This window comes from Pistacia vera, unplaced genomic scaffold (assembly GCF_008641045.1).
Source record: "Pistacia vera cultivar Batoury unplaced genomic scaffold, PisVer_v2 Contig105, whole genome shotgun sequence".
In the NCBI taxonomy this organism is placed as follows: domain Eukaryota; kingdom Viridiplantae; phylum Streptophyta; class Magnoliopsida; order Sapindales; family Anacardiaceae; genus Pistacia; species Pistacia vera.
Window position 1 is genome coordinate 26,067 of NW_022195082.1, and position 11,703 is coordinate 37,769.

Consider the following 11,703-nt stretch of genomic DNA (forward strand, 5'->3'; position numbering starts at 1 on the left):
AAGTAATATAGGTATTATGACAAAATAAAAACACATCACATTAAGTATGACAAAAAGAATATATAGTGACTAAAACGAATATTGTCATAATATTTTATCACAATAAAGAAATCCATAAGAAATATATTGAAGAAAAACAATTTTATCATAATATTTCGTCACAAATTTTTGGCGCCAAATTTTGACACTTAGATAAATTGTTTATTGTGACAAACATATTTTGTCATAAAACATTTTAGTTACTATATTTAGTTATACATGTTATAACTAAAAATTATTTTGTCACAAAAGAATTTATTTATTACTACAAATAAATTGTCATAATATATGCTGAAATGGAGGTATTAATAACAAAATGTTTGAGTCAAAATTTAAGCGAGATAAATTGTTTATTGTGGCAAACCATATTTGTCATAAAAAACTTTAGTCACAATATTTAGTAATATATGCTATAATTACAAACTAATTTGTTACAAAAGAATTATTTATCATTACAAAAATAAATAAATAAATAAAAAAATAAAAAAATATATATATATATATATATATGTTAAAATCAAGGTATTAATGACAAAATATTTGAGTCAAATTAAATGTGATATTTTGTGACAAAAATTTGCTAAAAAAACATAATTAATATGTGTACAAATATTTGTCATTCCTCTCAAATTTTTAGTAATAACATATATGTCATTTAAAAAAAATCATTAATAATTTTAGCACATATGTCACTAAAAAAAGTCATTAACACATAGGATCGGGTATGAAAGACGTTGTTGATAAATTTGTAACTGAACGAAAAACTGAAAAAAAAAACTGTTGAAAATGTGTGACTGTATTTCTCTCTTGAAGAAGACGAAGACCAACTCTTTTATAGTTGGTGAAAAAACAATGAAGAAACACGTTGCGTTTGATTTTTCATTGGACTATTACCAGTAAACCCCCTTTCTTTACACTATTACAAATTCACCTCATTCCAAAAACATACAGGACAATTCTTCTACACTTTATCTAATATTCCCTCTCGAACAGAACTTCTCTTCAAACATTCAGGACAACGTTTCTCCACTTCATCTAATATTCCCTCTCAAACACAACTTCAATTCCATTCTGTTTTTTTTTTCTTTTTTTTTTTTTCCTTTTTTTTTTTTGGGTCTGCTACTGCATTTAGTTTCTGCAGTGTTTCTACTTCATTCAGCTTCAGCATTATTTTCTCAGCCATTTTCTTCTCCGGGCACATGCACACGCTCATTTTCTGCCTTCTGTTACAGCTGCATTTTCTGCAATATCAGTCAACTAACACATCCAGCCGCTGCATTGGTCTCTAAAAAAAAATACCACTAACATATTCATTCTACTATCCCATTCAACTTTCTGCATTTTTCTAACACTTCAGCTTTTCTGCATTTTACTATCCCATTCAACTTTCTGCATTTTTTCTAACACTTCAGCTTTTCTGCATTTTACTAACACAATCAACTTTCTGCATTTTTCTAACACTTCAGTTTTTCTGCATTTTACTAACACAATCAGCTTTCTGCATTGTACTAAACACAATCAGCTTTTCTGCATTTTACTATCCCATTCAACTTTCTGCATTTTTTCTAACACTTCAGCTTTTCTGCATTTTACTAACACAATCAACTTTCTGCATTTTTCTAACACTGCAGTTTTTCTGCATTTTACTAACACAATCAGCTTTCTGCATTGTACTAAACACAATCAGCTTTTCTGCATTTTACCATCCCATTCAACTTTCTGCATTTTTTCTAACACTTCAGCTTTTCTGCATTTTACTAACACAATCAACTTTCTGCATTTTTCTAACACTTCAGTTTTTCTGCATTTTACTAACACAATCAGCTTTCTGCATTGTACTAAACACAATCAGCTTTTCTGCATTTTACCATCCCATTCAACTTTCTGCATTTTTTCTAACACTTCAGCTTTTCTGCATTTTACTAACACAATCAACTTTCTGCATTTTTCTAACACTTCAGTTTTTCTGCATTTTACTAACACAATCAGCTTTCTGCATTGTACTAAACACAATCAGCTTTTCTGCATTTTACTATCCCATTCAACTTTCTGCATTTTTTCTAACACTTCAGCTTTTCTGCATTTTACTAACACAATCAACTTTCTGCATTTTTCTAACACTTCAGTTTTTCTGCATTTTACTAACACAATCAGCTTTCTGCATTGTACTAAACACAATCAGCTTTCTGCATTTTCTGCCATGAACTTCTGCAGCATTCTACTCACATATTCAGTTTTCTACATTTTTCTAACACATTCACCTTTCTGCATTTTCTACATTGAATTCCAGCATGACCTGCAATATCATTCTACTCCCACATTCATTCTACTACCCCATTCAGCTTTCTGCATTTTCTTAGTGAATTTTCTGCTGCGCTTCTACTGCATTATACAAGGTCATGGGCTAAGAAATTTGGTCAGGATCGGGGGGTGATCAGGGGCGGGTCGAGTTTTGCTATATCTAGCTAGATCAAATAAATCTATTCTAAAACAAATTACCAACAAATTAGCGATGAAAAAAAAAACCTGTTTGTAAAATCGTAGCAACAAATTTCAATCCATTGTAAATATTATGTACCATTTTCGGCTTTCATGATAAAAGAATTCAAATCAAATTCAAACTGAATACAAATATTTACATTTTCGGCTTTAATATTATAGACTTAATATTTGGATCACATGTTGAATATTAATGTCCGTATTACACATTCACGTCAAAGATGAAATTACAAAAATAAATCAGTTCATCCATAGTATATTCCGAAATTAAAGACAAGGGGGTTTCTTCAATCAATTGCAAAATATTCGTTACAATCAAACTGAAATAAAATACAAATTATACAATCAAGTATACCCCTACCAAACGATAAGGAAGTACCCATACAATCAAATGTACAATATTAAAACTCACCATCATCCTCGTCATCATCATCATCATCATCTTCGTCATCTTCGTTCTCACATCATCATCTTGTTTGTCATTAGTATCATCGCAATAGTCAAGAATAGTATCATCTCCTCCATCAATAAAATCTTCTCCATCACTAGTCTTTTTCACTGGAATCATCCTTGGCTCTAGAAACTCCATTATTGGAACCATCATAAGATTTATCAGTTTTATTTTTCTTCCGAACTGATTTCTTCTTTGGAAGGACAATGCTAACATCAATTTCTTGTGGGAGTACATCTTCTCGGAATAATGATTCTAAATTTTCTTCATCAATTTGTTCAATCTCATTAACATCATTTACCTCATATTGTTGATATGGCTCATCATTAAAAACCAACCCTTCATCCCTCTTTTCATTTTCTGGAACATTGTATATATTCCTAGGACATACTTTTTGAACAATTTTCCAACTGCTTCCATTCTTTGTATCCCTAATATAAAAAACTTGGTCTGCTTGAGTAGCCAGCACAAAAGGATCATTTATGTACCATTTTCGGCTTGTGTTAACACTTACTAATTGGCCATATGCCTTCATTCCATTTCGTTTATCACCTACATTCCACCAATCACATTTAAACAAGAAAACACGATGTCCATAGCAAAATTCAAGCTCAATGATATCTATCAATACACCATAAAAATCAATTTCTTCCGAATTATGTTCTCCTTTGACCACAAATCCACTATTTTGAGTGCGACAATTCTTATCATGCTTAACTGTGTGAAATCTAATTCCATTAACTATAATGCCACTATACCGTGCAACACGAATATCAGGNTAATATTTTAAAGATATTCACTAAATGTAACTATTTATCACAATCTCTTAACTATTGATATTCTACATATGTACATTTAATCTGAACATGATAATATTTATCAACCCTTTAGTTATCACAACAATTTAGTGGAAACTATGAACTAAATATGTTCAATAAATGTAACTGTTTACGAGAAACAGTCTCTTGCTATCTGCCTTTTCGCATTTTGTTGTTCCTAATATTTTAAATATATTCACTAAATCTAACTATTTATCACAATCTCTTAACTATTGATATTCTATATATGTACATTTAATCTGAACATGATAATATTCATCAACCCTTCAGTTATCACATCAATTTAGTGGAAACTATGCACTAAATATGTTCAATAAATGTAATTATTTACGAGAAACAGTCTCTTGCTATTCTGCCTTTTCGCATTTTGTTGTTCCTATATAAACATAACAAAATACAATTTGAAATATCACACGTCTTTGGATTAATATCTTTGCAAGATAGTTATGACAGTTTTGAATATTTTGTTTAAATATATTAATCAATTGCGAGATGATTGGATATTGATTGTCAGGGTTTCTAGATTGTGGGAATGTTTTAATTTCAGAAGGGACAACGAGCTGATTAGTCTTGATATGATTCTTATTGATGAAGAGGTATTATATATTTTTGTTAAATTATATAATTTTACCAACATTGAAATTGTGTAAGTTCGTTAACCTTTTTTATTTGTAATTATTTTATAGCATGATGTGATGCATGGGACTATACCAAAAAATAGAGTTGTAAAATTTAAGAACCGAATTCGTGAAGGCCATATATATCTGATTAAAAATGTGAAGGTCATACCATGTGCTGCTACTTACAAGCCTGTTGAAGGTGCTTATCGTTTACAATTTCTCATGAATACTTGCATCGAGGAGATCAAGGAAGTAACAGTTGCTATTCCANCTTCTTGCTTCTTGCTCTTCTTTTACTCCTTTGCTTCTTTTCTTGATTTCGTTATGAACTCTCCTTTGATTGTCCTAAATTTTTTGTAGCTAATGCTCGGGTTAGAGTTTGGGCGAAAAAGGGAAAAGGGGAAAAATTGACTTGGGCGCAAAGGGGAAAATTGAATTGGGCGAAAAAGGGAAAAATTGAATTGGGTGAAGTGAGCTGCCTTTGGTCTCTTCTTTTCTTTGTAAATTTGAATTGGGAAAACCAAATATGAAAGAAGAAAAATAATGATTCGCCATTGTGAAGAAAAAATGAATTGGGAGCAAGGTGGCAGACGAAAGGCAAGAAAGAAAATAAGCATGGAGAGGGGACAAACAAACTCTAAAACGCCGTCGTTTCTCCCACACTTTAGCTGAGTTCGTCTTTCTAGATAGATATAAAGAAACTAAATATCTATATATTAATATAATGCTAAAGCAGACTGCTTCTTCTAATGTCACGTAGGATTGATATATGATCGTCATGCAGGATGTTGTCAATTGATCCACGTGTTTATTGTTTATTGGGCTTGCTATAATAGTCATGGTTTCAATTACCAATAATAATTTCTCAAAATAATATTTTAAAGATATATACTAAATGTAACTATTTATCACAATCTCTTAACTATTGATATTATACATATGTATATTTAATCTGAACATGATAATATTCATCAACCCTTCAGTTATCACAACAATTTAGTGGAAACTATGCATTGCACTGTTGAAGCTGCTTTTATAATGTTTGATTCAGTATGCCAGAAATTGGTTGGATTGTCATGTTCCCAGTTATTGAAAACCCAAGAAAACAATCATGAAAGAATTCCAGATGTTGTAAATGCTTTTTGTGGAAAGACTTTTGTTTTCAAAATTAAGCTGTTAGAAACTAATTTGAAACAAGGATATGAGACTTATACTGTATTAAAAAATTTTCCAATCAATGATGAACTAGAAAATGATTACAAGCTGCAGCGATTGGAAGATGTCAGTATATTTTATTTTTTATTTTAAGTAACACATTTTTAAAAATTCAAATGATAGCAATAGTTGCTTGACATTAACATGCTACTAATAGTTTATACAAAAATTACAGGCAGTTGAAGAGGAAGATGGAAATGATTCATTAACAGCAGATGCGATTCAACATCAAGCTTCAACACCAAAAATTACTGACAAAACATCAACTACCAAATCATCCGTTGAAGAACAAGAACAATGCAGTACAATGCAATCTTCTAATTCAGGTACCTCAAACATAAGTAAAGAAAAGGGTGAAGGAATAGAACACCAAGAGCTAGAATACAATGAACAGGCAGAAAATATTATTGATGAACCTTCAACTACTGGTAAGAGATATCAAAGCTCTAGAAGGAAAAAATTGAGATTTTGAGAAAATTGTTGTTCTTTTCTTATTTTTCTTGTGTTTTTAAATATTATCATGTAATACTTATTACTAACTAACACAAAGTAGATATTCGTATCTATTTTTAGCAACATATTTTTTGGCAGAATACAAAATTTCAATTGTTCGTGCAACATAAATATTTACAAACAGTTTCAAAAATACAGAGCAATTAACAAGTTTTTCCTGCGAACTTTATATAAGTTAATGTTTCAAAGATTATTGACATCAGCGGAGATACTGTCTGCCAGCATGGCTTCTTCTAAAAAATATGCACCAGCTTTTGGGAAACTCGATTTAAATGCTTCAGCACAATTAAAAGTTGACTACCTCTCTTTCTTCAGATAAATCATGTAACAAATTGTTAATATATCCACATATATATAGGATTCAAAGCAACGAATCCTTTAAGTGATACAACGCATCTCATCAAATTCACGAAATTCAACAATACACCTCATCAATATATTAATGCTCGCATTTATTCATGCATATTAATTATAATGAATATTATCTATATATATCTACCCTTTCACGTTCAGTACCCCTCCACATTCAATTAGATAGAAACAATGAAAGATAACGTATAATCATAAAACATTTATCATGAATGTGAAGAGTTTCTCTTGATCTAATTTAATAATAATAAAACAGTTAACATCTACAAAACATTGAATATATCTGTTAGTAATAATACAAAATAGTATAAACCAATAACATGCAAACACTTGCAGCAATTATAGCCTAAACCAATAACATGTAGACACTTGCTTTTTGGGTTTTGATATATATGTCTGTCACAATATCAGCAGCTTGATCTCTCTGTCTTTCTGTTTTTACAAGAGCAGGTTGTAAGTCTGTGTTTTCATCCAGTAATTCTTTTTCCTGTTTCTTAAGGACATTAAGCTGTTCCTCAGCTCTTGCACAAGATTTTCCAACGACTTTTACAATCTCCTATTTGTCTTTTAATTAATTTACAGTTTCCTCGATTCTTTTTTGTAACAAAATTATGTCCCCAGTACACTTTTCCTTCTCAAGTTCTAGAATCCTCTGATTTCTTTCTAATTGTGCAATCACATTGGGTGTATCTAGCCATCTTTGCTTTATTTCTAAGAACCCTAAGAAACCCTGTCAACAGAAATATTATATTGTAATTAGAAGACAAGTAAATAATTAGAAACCTATAAATAAAAAATGACGTAACAGACTCCACTCCATAACACTTTGAACTATTAATATCATTATGCTTTCAACATCAACTTTCAGGAACTAAAAAGTCTAAGAAACCCAGTGAACACAGATATTATACGATGCGTACAAAACAAGTAAATAATCGAAAGCCTTTAGATAACAATAGTATAACAAACTCTATCCCCATAAACACTTTGATACTATCATACAATATTAAATGTATATACTAAACAATATAATAACCAGGAATTGTACTATAAAATGGACAACTATATTGACTAATTATAGCAATAACATAATTAATTTCAAACAAAAATAACCTAACAAATTGCACCCCATAAACACTTTGAACTGTTTATATTATAATGATTTCAACTTCAACCTTTCAGTTACCATGAGTAACCATTCAAAATAATAATTTAATTGTATTGATTAAATCATGACATAACAAACTATTAAATGCATATTTTTGTGCTCACAATTTAACGGTCATAATTTTTTCTGTTTTTTAATTCAAACATGAGAGGAACACAAATGAATCTGCAATTCACTAAGGGTCAGCTTGGGAAAATGAGGCAATTTTAGATTGACTTTCCAAAGTGAATTAGTTGGGTGGACAAGAAAGCAAGAAAGAATGGGTAAAGATATACTAATATTAGTAATAATTAACTGAATGTGAAGGGGTACAAAAATATTAATATTGATTAATAATAATAATTAATATGTATGAATGAACGTTGAATATTAATGGATTAATAAAGTGTATTATTGAATTTCATGAATGTGAAAAGATATGTTGTATCTTTATCAAATTAAAAGAGGAATGTGAAAGATCTCAAATTAAAAGAGGAATGTGAAATATTTGTATTGAATACATTAATTGAATGCATGTGAATAATCTCTATTATAACGTGGCGTCAGAAGAAGCAGTCTAATTCAGCATTATATATATATATATTTCCATTAGTTTTTGCATATAAATTAATAATAATGAAAATAAATCTTTACACCTACATTAAATATATACTATTTATTTGATATATAATAATTTTAGTATTGATTTCTTTAATTATCAATCCAATATCCAATGAAATTCAATAATACATTTAACACCACAAGAAAAATAATGTAAAAAAAAAAAAGAAAAAATTTGTATAAATATACTCGCACAATTAGTATAAATTAATCTTTAATCTCTTTAAGTTTTGTATATGTTTCTATAAATTTTGATCAAGATTCATAATGGATTTAATAAGTTATATGAAAACTTTAATAAGTTTTAATGAGAAATTATTGCTTCTTGACTTGGTAACGCTAATGCTTACCCAAAAGCCAAAATCAATTAAATTTTATTTTATTTTATATTATGCAGCAATTATCAAATGCAAGGCACGTCTGCAAAATAAAAAATAACCACGTGTATAGAACTCAAACGTGGCCAAAATTTTGATAAAGAAATCCATCAAACAATGAAGCTGGACATCCGCGGCGTCCAGGTTCATTCCTTTAAAAAATTTGTCTCTTAAAGTCTCAGTTGCAAATCGGAAGTTTTTTTTCTCGCGAAACAAACATCTTGAATTCACAGAAAAATAGAAACGTTTCTGAAAATGAGCCAGAAGAAAGACCAGCCTTATCATGTCTTTCACAAACTTCCTCCCGGTGACAGCCCATACGTTCGCGCCGAGCATCTCCAGGTACCACCTTATCACGTCTTAAAGCATCTCCAGGTATTCAGTTTTTTAATTAGAATATTTAATATTTGTTATATGATGTTAATTATCGATTTAAAAGTATTTATATTAATATTTGTTGTTATTATAATCATAAAAAGCAATATAATGCGAATTATCTATATCTTTTGTTCATAATAATAATGTGTACATAGATCATGTCAGATTATTCCATCATAGATATCAAGTGCTATTTCTTTCGCAATTATCAGAGATCGGCGTTGATTCAGATCCGAGATTATATCCATTATTAAGTGTGTTATTTCTAATAAGCCATTCATCATTTCTTTGTTCTTGTCTCTAGCAGCGGACAGTTTCTCCAGGTTGGCTTTTGCTTTTTGCAGGATATCTTTCAGTTCGAGAGTCTTATCTAATATTGTTGTTTCAACTGTATGAATGGAAAACAAACTTGTTAGTGTAGATGTATAGGAGAAATATTAGATAAATTGTTGGGGAAATATAAGAGATATTTTTCAATGTTATTTACCGCTTGCTCTTGCTTTTTTGGCTTCTGGATTGACGATTGTCGGTTTCCTGTCTGCCATTCGTTAACGATATGCACATGAAATGAGAATAGAGATTTGAGGATGTTTGAGATGTTGAACTGGTTATGTTTACATACATATAAATAACAGTGAGTGGCGTTTTACAAAGAAAGAATATAAAGGGACGTAATGCGAACAGGCCAGGCAACTGTTCATTAAAAAATATTATCTGTTAAGTTATGTTTAAAGCAACTGTTCATTCTCTGTAATGTGTTTTGTTGGATTTTCGGTTTCTAGTTTGACGGTTTATCTTCTACATGGTATTTGTTAATGATATGTCAGTTATATGATATAATTAAGACAATTGTTTGTATTTTGTTCAATGTAATTGGAATATTTAATATTTCAACTTTTGGATTATCATTAATATAGTTTCACCGAAGTCAACGATACATTTTATTAATCAGATTATATTTATGTTTATCTATGCAGAAAAATATGTAATATATGTGTTGAATATATGCGAATCATCATGACTTAATCAAATTAAGATGGGCATGTGAAAGATATTAACAATCAACATTGTTTCTCCAATTGTTATTTTTTCAATTTTAGTTATTCAATTTATTTGCAATTTTATTAACTAATAACCGTAGATTTAATATGAATGTGGTATGATTATAAATAATTTTAAATCTATTTAGATTATTTTATTATTATTGCATATAATTTTTTTTTTTTTGGATACAATTACAATAGAAATATAATATGTGTATTCTTATGTATAGAGTATGTTGCGAAATCGTTTCACTAAACAGATAATTGGGTTCTACAAATAACATGGCAGTTGTAAATAATAGTAACAATCATTCGAATACCGATCACAGAAACTCAAATCTTCAACCTCCAAGTCTTCCAATATGGGAAAAAATATTCTGCTGGGAAGTCGGCTCAATACCATGTAAGAAGATTATAGAAGCCAAAATAAATACAAATATTTTTGAGAAAATAATTGAATGGAATGATTCAGGTTGTCAAGAGGATTTTAAGACGGCCAACCTTCGATATTGGTTAAAGATGTGTTAGGAAAAACACAGATGAACATGTAATTGTATAGAAATAGTATAAAATGCGAGCCCCAATTTACTATGTATGTGCGCGTAGTTCGGAAAAGAGTTGCCTGAATGAATGTCTTATGAATATTCACATAAGAGATTATATGTCCAAATTAAGGGATGTTGCCTTAACGAAAACTAAAATCTCCGATGTCAAAATTTAATTCACAACATCAACTTTAACGAATTTAAGAACACCCATAATCTTGTTTATCAATATTTTAATGTACATAAATGATCAAATTGTATATCTGACCTATTACTATAATATATCAAATATTACTTTGTCCACAGAACATATCTGTTGGGAAAACATGTATAAACAATATTTTCACTCATATCATTGAATTAGTCTAGAGTGAATATATATGTCTCATTTTTATTACATATTGTATTTAAGACATACTATTTCATAATCCACACAGCATCTCTTGCAACTGATATCACTTGGCCTTGTTATTATGTCCCAGTGTACAACATATTCATCTTCTTTATTGCAAGTTCCTAATATCCTTCGCTTGAGGAGAATGTTTGTTGTTGGAGTCATGGATTTAAAAGTCTCTCGGCAATTCCTCATCCTTTGAAAAGAATCCGGTTGTTGTACCAATTTGAGAAGAAGTTGTATACCATTGTTATCATATATTTTTAGNTTTATTGCAAGTTCCTAATATCCTTCGCTTGAGGAGAATGTTTGCTGTTGGAGTCATGGATTTGAAAGTCTCTCGGCAATTCCTCATCCTTTGAAAAGAATTTGGTTGTTGTACCAATTTGAGAAGAAGTTGTATACCATTGTTATCATATATTTTTAGCCAAGCAACTGCAAAAATATATAATGCTTGCATATTTTGTCTTTAGCATAGGTATACCTGTGTAAATATCATGTTTGATAAATACTAAATGTGCTTCAAGCAGTAATAAAGCATGTTCATTTTTTGCGTTTGCCAAGATTTGTAAAATTGAAAGTCCTTCTGTTGTAATTGCCGGTAACTTGTGTCTTTGTTTGAAGATTTTTCTTTTACGCAGCACTTGTTTTGC